We start from the raw sequence: 15,989 nt of genomic DNA on the forward strand, positions 1-15,989 counted from the left end.
CACGTTTCTTGATTAGACCGGGGTTCGAGCCCGTCACCACCAAATACGGAAGATGCGGAAAGGTCAGGGAATGACCACCGCATATCCCGGAGCAATATGGCCTTAGTTGCTAATGCTCCTAAAAACCAAAATAACAATAACAGTACATGCTGTCTGACAATAATATATTACTAGTAAGCTATTAAATTGAATATACTGGATATTGAAATATCGAAGGTTACCGAATATTCATGAGCTGTTTACATAATTATTTTATAATTAATTAACTAATTAATACATTTGCAGGTATGTATGTACAGTATTGACTAAAAAAACTCATCATTTCATCATCTTGTAAAATTAGCATGCTGTTGAATCATGCTCCCATTTGCAGACTATGTAATAGATGCTTGCATCATACTGTGTATAAAGACATCTGCTTGCTAGCATGTGTTCTCAGTGTCTATTCAGTAGTGACATGGTATACAACATATCTAACTCTAAGAAAGAAAAGTGTAATTAATGATCTTGATAAGAAGGGCTCTTGTAGTAAGTATATTATCCAAAAGGTTGTTTGTAATCAGTCTTCAGTGTTAATAATTCTTAAAAAGATGCACAACATCTGAAATGTCAAAAGAAAATCTGTAATAGGATTAAAGTGGATTAGTCCTCTGGCACAGGAGGTACTTTTAAAACATCTGAGCCAGCTTGCATGATAATATTGCAAGCTCCACAGACTTAAAAACCTTGCGGGAGGTTGTAAAAACAAGTGAAAGGCCCATCCAATAAATAATAGCTTGATTGGCATGAACAAGATAATTAGACAATTAAGTAGGGGAATCTGTAATATTTTCTGATTGGCTCAAATTTAGCCTTCATAACTCATGGGAACGGCTACTTTTAATATACACCAGGGCGCCTCCGTAGGCAGGAGCAGCAGTGCATAGCACATGCTTCTTGATTAGACCAGGGTACGAGTCCATGCCCACCAAATACGGAGGATGCGGAAAGGTCAGGAAATGACCACCGCATATCCCCGGAGCAATATGGCCTTAGTTGCTAATGCTCCTAAAAACCCAACAACAAACAATATACACCCAGTGAAGCTTATCACCATGATTGCATGAAGATTCCACTGAGCCAAATGGTTTAGGATGTATAATAAGAAAAAGAAGGTGGAGTGTACTTTATAAAATTATTTTTCCAACATGACTTTGTTTTGCTGTGAAATACAGTTGTAAAGAATGTAAATTAAAGTCATATGCACATTGTATGCAGCTTGAACACAACATTGCACAATCATTTCATTCAATTTTAAACGATAAATTTGTACCAAGTACTGCACTGTTTTATCTTGAGATATATAATTTCATCTGTGACTCCTGTTCTGATGCTTTTTGAGTCCAGAAAATTGCTACAAAGAAACTGTTAAGAAAGATAATGCTGCAAGAAACTGTTATTGGCATGATACCATTACCTAGGCAATGATTACATCAAGGTTCTAATGTAATTAAATTAATTAGAGGCAGTAATTAAAGTATGAGGTGGACTGAAAAAATTCAAATTTTTATAAAAGGTTTATAGGCTTATGTCACAACCTTATTTATTTTGGATATTTTTTTAAGTTAATGTTAACTTAGAACATCAATCATGATGAAATGGGGCCCACATCATCTGCAGTGTGTTTTTCAAGACTTCCAAATAGATTGTTTAAATTGGACATTAGCAACCAACCCCAAGAGGTGTGTGTCCCGCAGAAAGGTTTTCTTAGCATGCCAGTGTTATGATACATATTCAAACAGTTGTACAGAGAAATAGAATGGGCTAGGAAATCAGAATGTCTTATAATGGGAGATTTTAACTTCCCAGATATTGACTGGAACTTGTGGATGGTCACTCGCACACTAGCAAGACTTTTGTGGATTTATTGGATGATTGTTTTCTGCAGCAGCCTTGTTCAAGAGTCAATCAGAGAGGGTAATACTCTTGATCTGGTTATCAGCAGTGATTATTCACGTATTAAGAATTTGCAGATAAACGAACTACTAAGTGACAGTCATCACAGTGTACTAATGTGGGATTTACTTAAAGATATAATTACCATCAGGGGTAAAGGGAAGGGTTTTTGCTTCCATAAAGGTGACCACAGTGGTCTCAGACAGTTTTTAAATTCTGTACGTTGGGACCAACTGATGTTACCAACAGCAAATTCTAAGTGGGAAGCATTCAAGAAATTAATTGTGGAAGCTACTAGGCTTTTCATACCTATTAAGAAATATTCTTCAAGTTTTAGGCCTAAATGGATGTCAGATGAACTAATGAGACTCGTGGCAGAGAAGAAAAATGCATGGGATACATATAAATTATCAGGCGGAACAGAAGCCTATGGTACATATAAGCTAGTCTGTAATCAAGTCATAAAGGAGATTAGGCAAGCAAAGGCAGATTACGAGAAACTTTTGGCAAAGGATGCCAAGAAAAACAACAAGAACTTCTTTAGTTACATAAACTTTAGAAGGAAGCAGATGAATCAAATTGTTTCACTTGATATCGATGGTTCGACTGTTGATGATCCTGCTTGGATAGCAGACAATCTGAATGAGTATTTTGCATCTACATTCACACATGAGAAGTTATTAAGGGAGGAGAATGCTAGAAGTTTATCAAACTGTAACAGAGTGCTTAATGATTTTATAATAACCAAGAGCAAAGCGGAAAAGAAAATGTTGAAGTTAAACATAAGAAAAGCACCTGGGGAGGATAGGATCTATCCAGTTATATTAAAGGAGTCAGCAAATGAAGTAAACTCTTGGCCACTATTATTAGAACATCCTTGGACTCAGGGGAAGTCCCCATGAATTGGAGATGTGCAAATCTATCCCTAATTCACAAAGGGGATCTAAGGGTGACACGAGTAATTACAGACCAGTTAGTTTAACTTCTGTTCTGGGAAAAATAATGGAGTCACTGGTTAAAGATGCATTGCAGGATCATCTAGACAAGACTGCAGCAATAATTCAGACACAGCATGGGTTTGTTAAAGGAAAGTCTTGTCTCACAAATTTGATTGAATACTATAATGTGGCTACAAAGGAACTGGATGCAAAAAATAATTTTGATATCATATACTTGAATTTCAGGAAAGTTTTTAACACTGTTGCGCATGTAAGAATACTGTACAGATTGGAGCAGAATGGTATTAAGTGTAAATTGCTACAATGAATAAAAGGGCAGTTGAGTGGGAGAAGGCTGAGTGGTAATCAATGGACGCTGCTCTTCGTGGACCAATATTATTAGTGGAGTTCCACAGGGTTCGATGTTGGTTCCAGTGTTGTTTTGTATATTTATCAATGATATTGATAAAGATATATCAGGCTTAGTGTTGAAGTTTGCAGATGATACAAAGGTTGGCAGAGTTGTTAATGACAGTGTGCTACTGCAACATGATCTAGAAAATTTGGGCAGATTGGCTAAGTGGCAACTGAAGTTTAACACGTTGACTGCCAAGCTAGTTTAAGAAAGAAAATTCCCTGAGGTCAAAAAATATTTAGTAAATAATTTGATTAGTAATTCTAAAATGAATATTGAAATGTAAACGTTATTCAATTTTTCACTTAAAATATATAGGCGCCTCTGTAGCCAGGTGGGAAGGAGCAGCAGTGCATAGCACACGCTTCTTGGTTAGACTGGTGTTCAAGCCTGTCACCACCAAATACGGAGGACGCGGAAAGGTCAGGGAATGACCACCACATATCATGGAGCAATATGGCCTTAGTTGCTAATGCTCCTAAAAACCAAATAACAACAACAGCTTAAAATATAAAAATAAAAATGTCTTTTTTTTGTATCGAATATATGTGGCCCAGTAGGTTACATTATTTATCGAGATGCCTCATCGACCACATACGTGTGACGCTATTATGGCATACATACGAAGGTCATTTGTGATTAGTTTATTGCACACATGGCACACGCTGCAATAAAACTAATCACGATAAAATAAACTCTCAATCGTCGCAATAAGTTTGTCAGTATTGTTAGAGATTTTGTGAAAACAAGTTCATTAGCACACTGTATTATTCCCATTATTATTGTGGTGTGTTTCTCTGCACGTTTGTACAAGTGTCTTGTAAAAAAAAAATCTTAGTAGCAGTTCTGAAGATGAAAAATATTTCGACTCTGATGATTCGGTAAAAGATCCTGATTGGGATATTTTTCAAATGAAAGAGATACTGAAATACTGGAAAATATTGAAGAAGTGCACTTCAAGACTGGATGGAAGAAGAAAACACAGATGAGCAATTTGAAAATACCGAAGAACCTGAGATTGAAGCGACTGAATGTTTCTTGATACGTCAACTAGACGTATCAAGAAACATTACTCATCTTGAGGCGTTTTTATTATTTTTTGATGAAAAAGTAATAAATCTCATTGTAATGGAAACTGAACAGAAAATACAGAGTACCCAAGCTTCGCGGCAGAGTTGTCTAAAAAAGTGGGTTTCAACAACTGCTGGTGAGATGAGAAAGTTTTTCGGGCTTATGTGGATGGGACTAGTAAGATTGGGCAGTATTGCATATTATTGATCAACCAAACATGTATAAAAATAAATTAGTAAAAAAATTGTGTCTCACAACAGATTTGAATTGTTGTGCCTCATTCATTTTTCAGACAATGAAACCACTATTCCAGGGGACAGATTCAGTAATATACAACACCTGATAGATGTTTTGCAGCTGAAATATCAGAAAATATTTTTCTCCAGCGAAGATTTTGTCATCAACGAAACTCTTATTCCTTGGAGGGGCAGGCTGATATTCCGACAGTATATTCCAAATAAAGCGCACAGATATGGAATCAAGCTGTTCGAGTTATGTTCCACTGAAGGATATACCTGGGCGAGCAAGATCTAGTCAGATAAATCTGAAAATTATATAAAATCCCTAGGTTTAGATGCAAAGGTCTGTGAAGAGTTATCGCAAGCACTTCTAAATGAAGGTCGCGCCTTGTACGTAGACAACTTTTATACCATCTGGCATTATCGTTTCTTCATAAAAAACTCATGTTGCTACATTACGAGCGAATAAAAAATTTATGCCCAAAGAAGTCATGTACTCAAAACTAAATAAAGGGGAAATGATCGCCGAGGAAGAAAATAATGGAATTATTGTTCTAAAGTGGCAAGATGCTTGAGATGTGAGACTACTAACAACAAAGCATGCCCCAGAAATGGTTGATGGACCCTACACCAGTAAAGGAAGACGGAAAGAAGCAAAAAAAAAAAAAACAACCACTTCCTATTCTAGCTTATTATGAGGGAAAGGCAGGCATTGATCTGTCGAATCAAATGGGTTCGTATGCCACAATGCTGAGAAAGAGGGTAAAGTGGTACCGGAAATTAGAGATAGAATATATACTCGGAATATATGAGTTGTCAATTTGTATGTGGTATACAAGAGTGCTATGCGAAAACAAATAAAAATAAGAAGCTTTCGGGAAGAGCTTTCGGATTTGCTAAATATAGAACGGAAAGAGAAACGTGAAAAGCCAAAATGTGGTAACACTCATATACTAACGACAGAAATCGATGCAAACAACAAGAAAGTTAGAAGGATGTGCGTTTTTTGTTACGCAAAATTGAAAGAATCGGAAGGAAGATCAGTTGCTAGCAGAAAGGGGAAAAGAGTTTTGACGTATTACCCAGACTATATTCATCAGCCTTTCATGTGTTTGGAGTGTTTTGGACAACACCATAAATCAAAATAAATAAATATTACAATTTTATAATTTTGTAATTATAAAATTTGTAATAACAAAGAATTTTTAAATAATGACCAGTTATTCGCTTATTTTTTCTCATAGCGCCGTGCAAATTCCATCACATGTAATACTGGAGGCCACCTTTTCAAATATAACGTAAATTTCCAACAATCATCAGAGGTATACAGCCGACGCAGCTCCCACTGAAACAGTGGGTGTCGGCAATATATGTCCAGTGCGGCACCTGAAAAATGTAATGGTGTCGGATATATATGGCCGACGCGGCAGTCAACGTGTTAACATTGAAAAATGCAAAGTACTGCATATGTGTAGAAGTAACCACAGAGGAACGTACCAACTGTTTGGTACTATACTTAGGATGGTAGAAAATGAAAAAGACCTGGGAGTAATTGGGCAGTCAGAATGTAGACATGCTGCCAGTGCAGGTCATGGGGTTTTGTCAATGATGTAGTGGAATTTTGCTAGCAGGAAAAAGGAGGTGATTATGATTTTGTATAAGGCAATGGTCTGGAAGCCTCATTTTAGGAAGGATGTAGATTTGCTTGAGCAAAAAGATTGGTGAGGGGAACGAAGGTGTCCTCTTACCAAGAGAGGTTTAAGTTCTGCAAATTGCAATGGCTGGAGACTAGACACCTGCGAGGTGATCTGATCGAGATCAGATCCTTGAATGAGTTGAGCACGCTGAATTCTGATGGGATTCTTCCGTTTGCTCAGATTACGAACCTAAGGGAGCATAAATTCAAATTGAGGAAAGACAGCTGTAGAATAGATGTGGTGAAATTTGCCTTTAGCCAGCATGTAGTTAATTGCTGGAACAAACTTCCATCTGTCATTGTGGAAGTTGATAGCTTAAATAAATTCAAGGAGGAATAGGACAACTTTTAGATGGAATGGTTATGTGAATTTTTTTTTTTGGCTGATGCTACATAAGCTCATACACTTGCTTTCTTGCATCATATGCCACTATTACTACTCATATTGTATATTTTTATGCTTATATATCTGGCTAAATGGCATATGTGAAGATTTTTATAGTTTATTGAACAAAAATGGCACTAAAAAAAAATATATGGCAACATACTTCTTTGTTTGGAGTGCTGCTTATTTAAGTGGTACATAAGTATCTCACTCAATGCCAATCTTGTTCTAAAAACACAGTTGGCTTTGAGTGAATTACTTATCCTATGCTCTTCTTCTCTCAGGCGAGATGGCAGTATCATCAAAACATCTTTCATACCACTTTGTTAATATATATATATATATATATATATATAGATATTCAGTGTAACACCTTAACGGTAATGTTTAAAGAGTTACGTAAGAAAGAGGTATACAGTTGATGAAATGGTTTCAGTGAATGCAAGATTAATAAATCAGCTATGACAGATGCACCTAAAAGCACAAAGCAGCATTAAAGGATGCAAGAGTATATATAAGTTGTATTAATATTTTGAATTAAATATGCATAAATGGATGTGAAAATTACACAAAGAGCCAGTAACTAGAAGGGTGAGGAAAATAGAAAAAGAAGTGTAGTAGATTTTTGAAAAGTGAAAGAATGCTAATATCCTAGATGTTAAATGATGAATTAAGTAAATTATGGGCTGAATTGCCAAGCCAATATAAAGTGGGGGGAACAGTATAGTAAAATTAGTACAACAAAATACTAATAAAATGCAAATAAAATGAAAATGGTATAGCTGTCATCAGATATGGGGGATGAACATATTTAGTTAATGGTCTAATATAGGTAATGCAAAAATGCTTGATATGATGTCAGCCGAAATAAATATTGATACATGATCAGGTATTTCCTCAGGGGCTACACCTGATCATGTATCAGGAACTGCATTTCTATACTTGTCCATAGTAGTAGAAGAAAAGTGAAAGGCCAAAAAAGCAACGAAAATGAAATTGCCACTTTCTAATACAGTATGGACAAGGTAGTCCCAACACAGTGTAATTTATTTATAATATAACATAAAAGTAGGATAGTAGGAGCATTCACTCCTACTATCCTACTTTTATTGCTATTTTTCATCTTTATTTATTTAAATAATCCTTCTTCCCTTCCCCATCCTCAATTTAATTATTATTATTATACTCATATTATTATTATTATTATTATTATTATTATTATACTCATATTATTATTATTATTGTTATTATATTCATATTCATATTATTATTATTATTATTATTATTATATTATTTCTCCCTGATTGGGGGATTCCACTCCGTGATGGGTACTGCTACCAAGTACATAGGGTGGTTGTAACGTCTGGTGTTACTGTTGGTCGAGAAACTCTCCGACTATCCTACAAGTGTTCTGGATTGTGACTTTCTGGAGTTCCTTGTAGGTGTTCTCTGGGAGACCTATTGTTGCTAGGCTGCTATGTAGAGTCTTTGGCACCATACCTGTGGTTGACACGATGATCAGGATGGTCGTTACTTCTTGCATATGCCACATCTCCTTGACCTCATTTCTCAGGTTTGTGTACTTCCTAATTTTTTCCTCATGGGTTTTCTGGACATTGCTAGTATTGGCCACTGCTATGTCAATCAGGTAGGTAGCCTTTTCTATCTTGTCCACAGGGGTTATGTCTGGTCTGTTGTGCGGAATGGTCTTATCCATTATTATTGCACGGTCCCAGTATAACTTGAGGGTTGGGGTCTCTAGTACTGCCTGGGGTTCATACTTGTAGTATGGTACACTTTCTTTGCTCAACTGTATTTCCTCGCTAGCTTCTGATGTATTATCCTTGCTACCTGGTCGTCTCCATGAGTGTACTCAGTCTGGAAGATCACCTTGCACCCCGCAGTGATGTGTTGGATCGTTCCTGAGGCCAGGTGGCATCGTCGACACGTGTCATCTAACATTCCGGGCTCCTTTACGATGTATTTTCTATAGTTTCTGATGTTGATTACCTGGTCTTGGATGGCCAGCACGAATCCTTCAGTCTCAGGGAAGAGCGTCCCGCTTGCGAGCCATGCATTGGAAGCAGTGTTATCGATGTGATCTTGATGGAGGTCATTGTAGTGTCTGCCATGGAGTGTCTTCTTTGCCCATCTTTCTAGCTTCATTTCTTGTGCCCTCTGGGTGGGAGGGGGTTCCTCGCTTAGATTCAGTGGGGTATACTACTTATCTTTATTCCTTATGGCCCTTTCCTGGCGCACTATAACCTTGCTGTTTTTGCGCCACTCAAAATCAAATCAAATCAAATCAAACCTTATGACCTGGTGAAGCGGTGCTGTGTTGTTCTCAAAGTAATCCTTCAGGTTAACTATCCCTGTTTTCTGTTGCTCTGTCAGGTCTATCAAGGCCCCTTCCTCCTCTTTCCGAGCTATTGTTAGTCTCTCCACTGCTGACTTCAGGTGGTGTCAGGTGGCTCTTTGTCATCGTTGTCCTTATCTTTCGCATGCTATTCTCTAGCTCGGTGTTATTCCAGTATATGACCCCGAAGGTGTATGTTAGTACTGAACGTGCATAGGTGTTTATGGTTGTAACAGTGTTCCCTCCGTTCAATTTTGCTTTCAGCAGGCTTCTGAGTCTGATAATATTTTTCGGTCAGGCTCTTCTTGATTTCCTTGTGCTCTAACTGCCGAGCCTGCATCATATCTAGGTATTTGTAGGGCTCTCCTTCTGTCATAGCTTTGATCTCATTACCAGTCAGCAGCTGGTAGTTTTGGCCAACTAATTTTCCCTAGTGCAATGCGTGGGTCTTGCATTTGTCTTATTATTATTATTAGCTATGTGGTGCAAGAAAGCTTCAGGCTTTCTTGCACCCTATAGCTAATAATAATAATATACCGTATAATAATAATATACCATAAAGCTAATAATAATAATATACCATATAGCTAATAATAATACCTCACCCTTATACCATTTGCTTGTTCAAAATCTATTTTGTAAAATACATTGATTTCTTATCTTTACAAAATTAAATCCTACACTAAATTCCACATATTTATATTAAACATATTGATATTAACCATTTTTATCCCAACTCGATACTTATTTTTACCTAAATTAATTTTTAGCTAAATAAATTACATTGCATTGCATTGCATTGAGACTACCTTGTCCATACTGTAATAGAAAATGCTAATTTCTTTTCATTCCTTTTTGGCCTTTCACTTTACTTCTACTACTATGGACAAGTATAGAAATGCAGTTCCTGATATATGGTCAAGTGTAGCCCCTGAGGAAATACCTGATCATGTATCAATATTTATTTCAGCTGACATCAGATCAAGCATTTTTGCATTACCTATATTAGACCATTAACTAAATATGTTCTCCCCTCCCATATCTGATGGCAGCTATACCATTTTCATTTTATTTTCATTTTAATAGTATTTTGTTGTACTAATTTTACTTTACCGTTCCCCCACTTTATATTGGCTTGGCAATTCAGCCCATAATTTACTTAATTCATCATAACCTCTGTTATGATGAATTAAGGATATTAACATTCTTTCACCTTTCAAAAAGCTGCTACACTTCTTTTTCTACTTTCCTCACCCTTCTAGTTACTGGCACTTCGTGTAACTTTCACATCCATTTATGCATACTTAATTCAATATATTAATACAACTTATATATACTCTTGTATCCTTTAATGCTGCTTTGCACTTTTAGGTGCATATATCACAGGTCTGGAGGCCTCATTTTAGGAAGGATGTCGAGTTATTAGAACGAGTACAAAGAAGGGCAACAAGATTGGTGAAGGGAACAAAGGGGTTGCTTTTACCAAGAAAGGCTTAAATTCTGCAAATTGCAGCATCTGGAGAGTAGGCACCTGCAAGGTGATCTGATTGAGGTATATAAAGCAAGGGCTTGAGCTGATGGCTTGAATGCTGATGGGTTTCTTCTTATTGCTCAGATTAAGAACTTGAGGGGGCACAGATTCAAATTGAGGAAAGACAGTTGTAGAATAGATGTGTGGAAATTTGCCTTTAGCCAGTGGGTAGTTGATTGGTGGAACAGACTTCCATCTTTTGTTGTGGAAGTTGATAGCCTAAATAAATTTAAGGCTGAGCTGGACATGCATTTGAAATGAATGGAGGGGTGAAATGGGAGGTTTTTTTTTTTTTTTGACTGATGCTGCATACGCTTGCTTTCTTGCATCGCATGCCTCTACTAATGCTAATGCTGTCATACCTAATTTATTTATTAAACTTGCTTTCACTGATACAATTTCATCTACTGTATACCTGTTTTCTGTCTTTAAACTTTTCCTTTAAAGAGTTGCATTGAAATACTCATATATATATATATATATATATATATATATATATATATATAATATGTGGTTTGTAGAATAAATAGTGTCTGAAAATGGAAATGAAATGAAAAGAAAAGTACACAAGGTGCAGTAAATAAGAGAAGTTTAAGGGATAGTAAAAAGTGGAAGTGAAGTAGTGGTTAAACAGGTGAAAGAATTTTTAAAAACCTAGTGCAAAAATGAACTGAGACTGAGGGGGGGGAAAGGAATATAGAAGTAAATAAATAACACTATATTCAGATATGGGAGGGCAATTTTAGCAAGAGGTCGAATCATGGGATGGCAAATATGCAGAATCTGAATTTAGTAGATGAAAATATGATACATAGCCAGGAAATTCATCAGGGAACTACTCCTGAACATGTATCAGACACTGCATTTCCAAACTTGTCTGTAGTATTAGAAAAATGGGGGCAAATATGTGGCCTTTTATCGTAATACTTGTAGACAAGGTAGTCCCTATGCAGTGTCAAAAATGTAAATTAAAATAAACACAAATTTACAAAGGTGTAATGTGGAACATAATACAAATATATGTGAAGTGCATAGAAAAAGTATAGACAAGTAAAAGGTATTAGGGAATGATAAATTCCAGGGAGGGGTGATAAAAGATGATCAAAAGAAGTCAAAAATAGCAATAGGATTGAGGATAGACGGAGAGTTCGTATCAGTCTCGTATTGCACTAATAGTTTTACAGACAGGAAAAAAATAGAAAAAGACAGTATAAAGGAAAAAAAGTATAGAAAAAGTCATTAAAAATACTGAACTTACTGGGTGTGTAAGGCCCAACCTTAAAGAAAGGGTTCTGGTATAAGCAAGGTTTGCTTATACCAGGCTTTAAGGTTGGGCCTTACACACCCAGTAAGTTCAGTATTTTTAATGACTTTTTCTATACTTTTTTTCCTTTTTACTGTCTTTTTCTATTTTTTTCCTGTCTGTAAAACTATTAGTGCAATACGAGACTGATACGAACTCTCCGTCTATCCTCAATCCTATTGCTATTTTTGACTTCTTTTGATCATCTTTTATCACCCCTCCCTGGAATTTACCATTCCCTAATACACTTTACTTGTCTATACTTTTTCATGCACTTCACATACATTTGTATTATATTCCACATTACACCTTTGTAAATTTGTATATATTTGTATTTATTTTAATTTACATTTTTTACACTGCATAGGGGACTACCTTGTCCACTAGTATTATGATAAAAGCCCCCCCCCCCTTTTTCTAATACTACAGACAAGTTTGGAAATGCAATGTCTGATACATGGTCAGGAGTAGTATCCTGATGAATTTCCTGGCTATGTATCATATTTTCATCTACTATATTGAGATTCTGCATATTTGCATCCCATGATTCGACCTCATGCTAAAATTGCACTCCCATATCTGAATATAGTGTTATTTATTTATTTATTTACTTGTATATTCCTTTTTTTTTTTTTTTTTTTTCCCCTTAGTCCCAGTTCATATTTGCACTAGGTTTTTTAAAATTATTTCACCTGTTTAACCACTACTTCACTTTCTACTATCCCTTAAACTTCTCTTAGTTCCAGCACCTTGTGTACTTTTCATTTCCATTTTCACAGACACTTTATTTATTCTACAAACCACACATTATTTATATCCTTTTGCTTCCTCTACTGCTGCACTGTGTGTTTTGGAGCATTAGACATACTATAACTTCTGTTATTTTCCTTTCTGCTTATTTTGCTTCTTAACTGTTATATATTACTATTATATATATATATATATAAGTTAAGCTAGAAGTAATAAAGTGAGAGACAAAGTGCAAACAAATAGAATTTTTACAAGCACAAGGGGTCCAAAAAACTAGTACATGGGATCCTGTAATGATGGGGATTACTACTGGTTCCTTGTGAGGGAGAGTAAGCAGGAATACAAGAGAAAATGCCTTAGTAGCAAACATTTTTAAGGACAAGTACAGGTATGCTGATTATATATTATGGAAATATAACTATTTCGCTATGATTTACGATATTTTTTCTGAAGTTAAATGAGTTATGGGGAATGTATAATACTTTTTTACACTAATATTACAAACTTCAATTTTAGCATTAAACGTTTTCATCTTTTGATGTAGATGTAATAGAATCTTTATGGTGATTTTTCTAAGTCAGCGCATTTATTTCCTCCAGAATCATATTTTCATTGTGGAGGTATGACAAAAAAAAAATTTTTGTCGGCTAGTGTTGTGTGTCAAAAAACTGTTTCTCTATGCATACTTAAATATAGAAAAGAAATCTTAAAAGGAAACTCTAAAAATAAAAAGTCCAAAAAAATATTTGCTAACTAAAAAAAAGGGTGAAAGTAATAAATCTTCCATAAAAATAAGTATTGTAGTCAGTGACGCAGCATTCATAATTAAAATTAAGATAATGAAAAGAGATAAAATGAAATAAAAATTGATAAATAAAAATGCAAAGAAAAAGTCAAATCCGGAGTAATGGCTGGTAGTTGACACACAAAAAATATGCGAGTAAAAATTTGGTAACTGTGTAATTTTGTATGTCAAAAATAGATAAAGAAGCAATTTGCTTCTTTATCTTTTTTTTTTTTTTTTTTTTTTTTGGACTCTATAAAGTTTCCAAAATTTTTTTTTTGTTTCTTTTTAGAGTTTCCTTTTAAGATTTCTCTTCCATATTTATACGTATGCATAGAAACACAATTTTTTAATACATAATCAAGTGTAGTGCCCTGATGAAATACCTGCATTGTGTATCAGTCTTTCATAGCTTGCATCAAATATTTTAACCTCAATTTTTCTTCCCCTATCTTTAGATTTTTTAACATCAAATTATATTCCCACCTTCTGTTTGATGCTTGCTGTTTCTTTGTAATTTATTAATCACTTTTATATTTTCTCTTCCTTATAGCTTCTTTCCTGCTAATTGGTTTATTAATTCAGCCTTTAATTTCAGATAATTCAATGCATCTTTTAGGTTCTTCACATTCTTTTCCAATCTTCCACTTTAATTTTTCTATTTCCTACTTTCTTTCCCCTACTGGTTTTGGCCTCGTTACAATTCCATCTGTTTGAACTTTGTCTCTCACTTTATTACTTCTGGCTTAAATATATACAGTAAGTGCTGGTTATAGTGATCACTGATTATTAGAATAAGCCACTTTATAGAATCAAATTTCAAAGAACTGATTCAAATCAATAAAATGCACTACACTTTCATTGTTTATTAGAATCACATCTTCGGTTATAAGAATCAATTTTGAATGCCTCTGTGATATTTTTCTAAAGCACATTTCTGGAGGTCACAACCATAAAACAATAAAAACAACTTGCAGTTTTCAGTTTATTGGACGTCTTTTGTACAATCTGTTATAAATGGGTAGTAAACTTAATCTTATTGCATTTGCAATAATTCTGATAGCTGGAATTCTGTGTGTTTTTATGTTATTATGGTGAAATGTGTTTCTCTTTCACTGACATCTTCAATCATATAAAAAAGCATAAATATTTGGTGTCTAGAATGAAGTTTCCGAAACCTGCATTAGGAACTGTTTCAAAAAATGTGGATTAATTATTCATGATGGTCAACTAAGTTATGATACTGATCACGTTGAAAAACCTGAAGATATGGATGAACAAGAGTTTAGTGATTAGGTGGACATAGATGGTGATCTACAAGTTACTACAGCGTTTAACAGATGAAGAAATTGCCCAGTTTGTTACTGATAATTTTGCCAAGGAGGAGGAAAATGGGGATGAACCCGAAAGAATTCTGGTTACAAAACGGCAAAATAATAGAATAGAATAGAATAGAATCTTTAATTGCAGCAATGATAGACATACAATTAGTCCCATCACGGTATGGTGGTGCCAGGGGTTAACAAAATCATGATGCTATAGCAATCCTGAGGAGGGCATTGGAAGAAACCGGTGCAAGTGATCGTGAATATAGACTGTTATACAATATAGAAAAATCTACTGTATTTTACATCTACTGTGACTACCGTATTTTAAATTATAATCACATTGCAAAGTGTTATGTTTAATTAATATGTATATTAATTAAGCTACACACACACAAGTAAAAATTTATTTTTATTTTGATAACCTGTAGATATTATTCTTCAGATTTTCATGTATCATTTAATTGGTAATAAACTTTTAGTAATAAAGTGTAATTTTGTGCTTTGTATCTTTATTTTTATAGCCTGTGGATAATATTCATAAATTTTTGCTTATTCGAATTACCATTTATTAGAATCAAAATTCAATTTGAAAACGTGATCACTATAACCGGTGCTTACTGTACTTTTGTATCCTTTGCTTTTGCTTAGCACACATAGGTACAATTGCCATATAACCTTTTTAACTTTTAAAACATAATTTACCTATACCTCCATATGTCACTCCTATTCATTTTATCCATACTATATATATAACTGTAAAAAATAAAAGGAGAGGAAGGAGTATGAAAAACAAAAAATAGTTTATGAACAAAGGCAACTGATTAACAGAAAGAACCCAACAACCATAATGGTATTATAAGTAAATAAACGTTGTAAAGAAAGAGAGAGAGAGAGAGAGAGATGGAGAAAAAGAGAAAAAAAAAACAGAGTGAGCGAGAAGAGAGAAGAAGGGTTAAAAAAAAAAAAAGAATAAACACTAATATATAAAATTTTATTGTCGTATATTGTACGATCCTGGAATCATTATCAAGTATCAACCTCTAAAAACGCATGACAAGATGACAATATAGTGTTCTCTGTTTCTAACTTGAAGCACATGCCATGGCAAAATAAAATAAAATCAATACATAGCATTAAAAAAGGAAAATAAAATTGTGGGGGGAATATATAGAAAGCTAGCATGTAATAAAAAAGGAAAATAAAGTTGTTGGGGGGGATATATAGAAAGCTAGCATGTAATTTAAGAGGAACCAAAAAT

At 34.7% G+C, this 15,989-nt stretch overlaps 1 protein-coding gene across 1 annotated transcript in view; it reads left to right on the top strand.

Moving 5' to 3' along the window:
• The window catches only part of htt (huntingtin), a 688,215-nt gene that overhangs the window by 235,744 nt on the left and 436,482 nt on the right, over nt 1–15,989 (top strand). The gene's annotated exons all lie outside the window — the stretch shown is intronic.

Source organism: Mastigoproctus giganteus, chromosome 11 (genome assembly GCF_048544385.1).
Source record: "Mastigoproctus giganteus isolate SK-2022 chromosome 11, ASM4854438v1, whole genome shotgun sequence".
Taxonomy (NCBI): Eukaryota; Metazoa; Arthropoda; class Arachnida; order Uropygi; family Thelyphonidae; genus Mastigoproctus; species Mastigoproctus giganteus.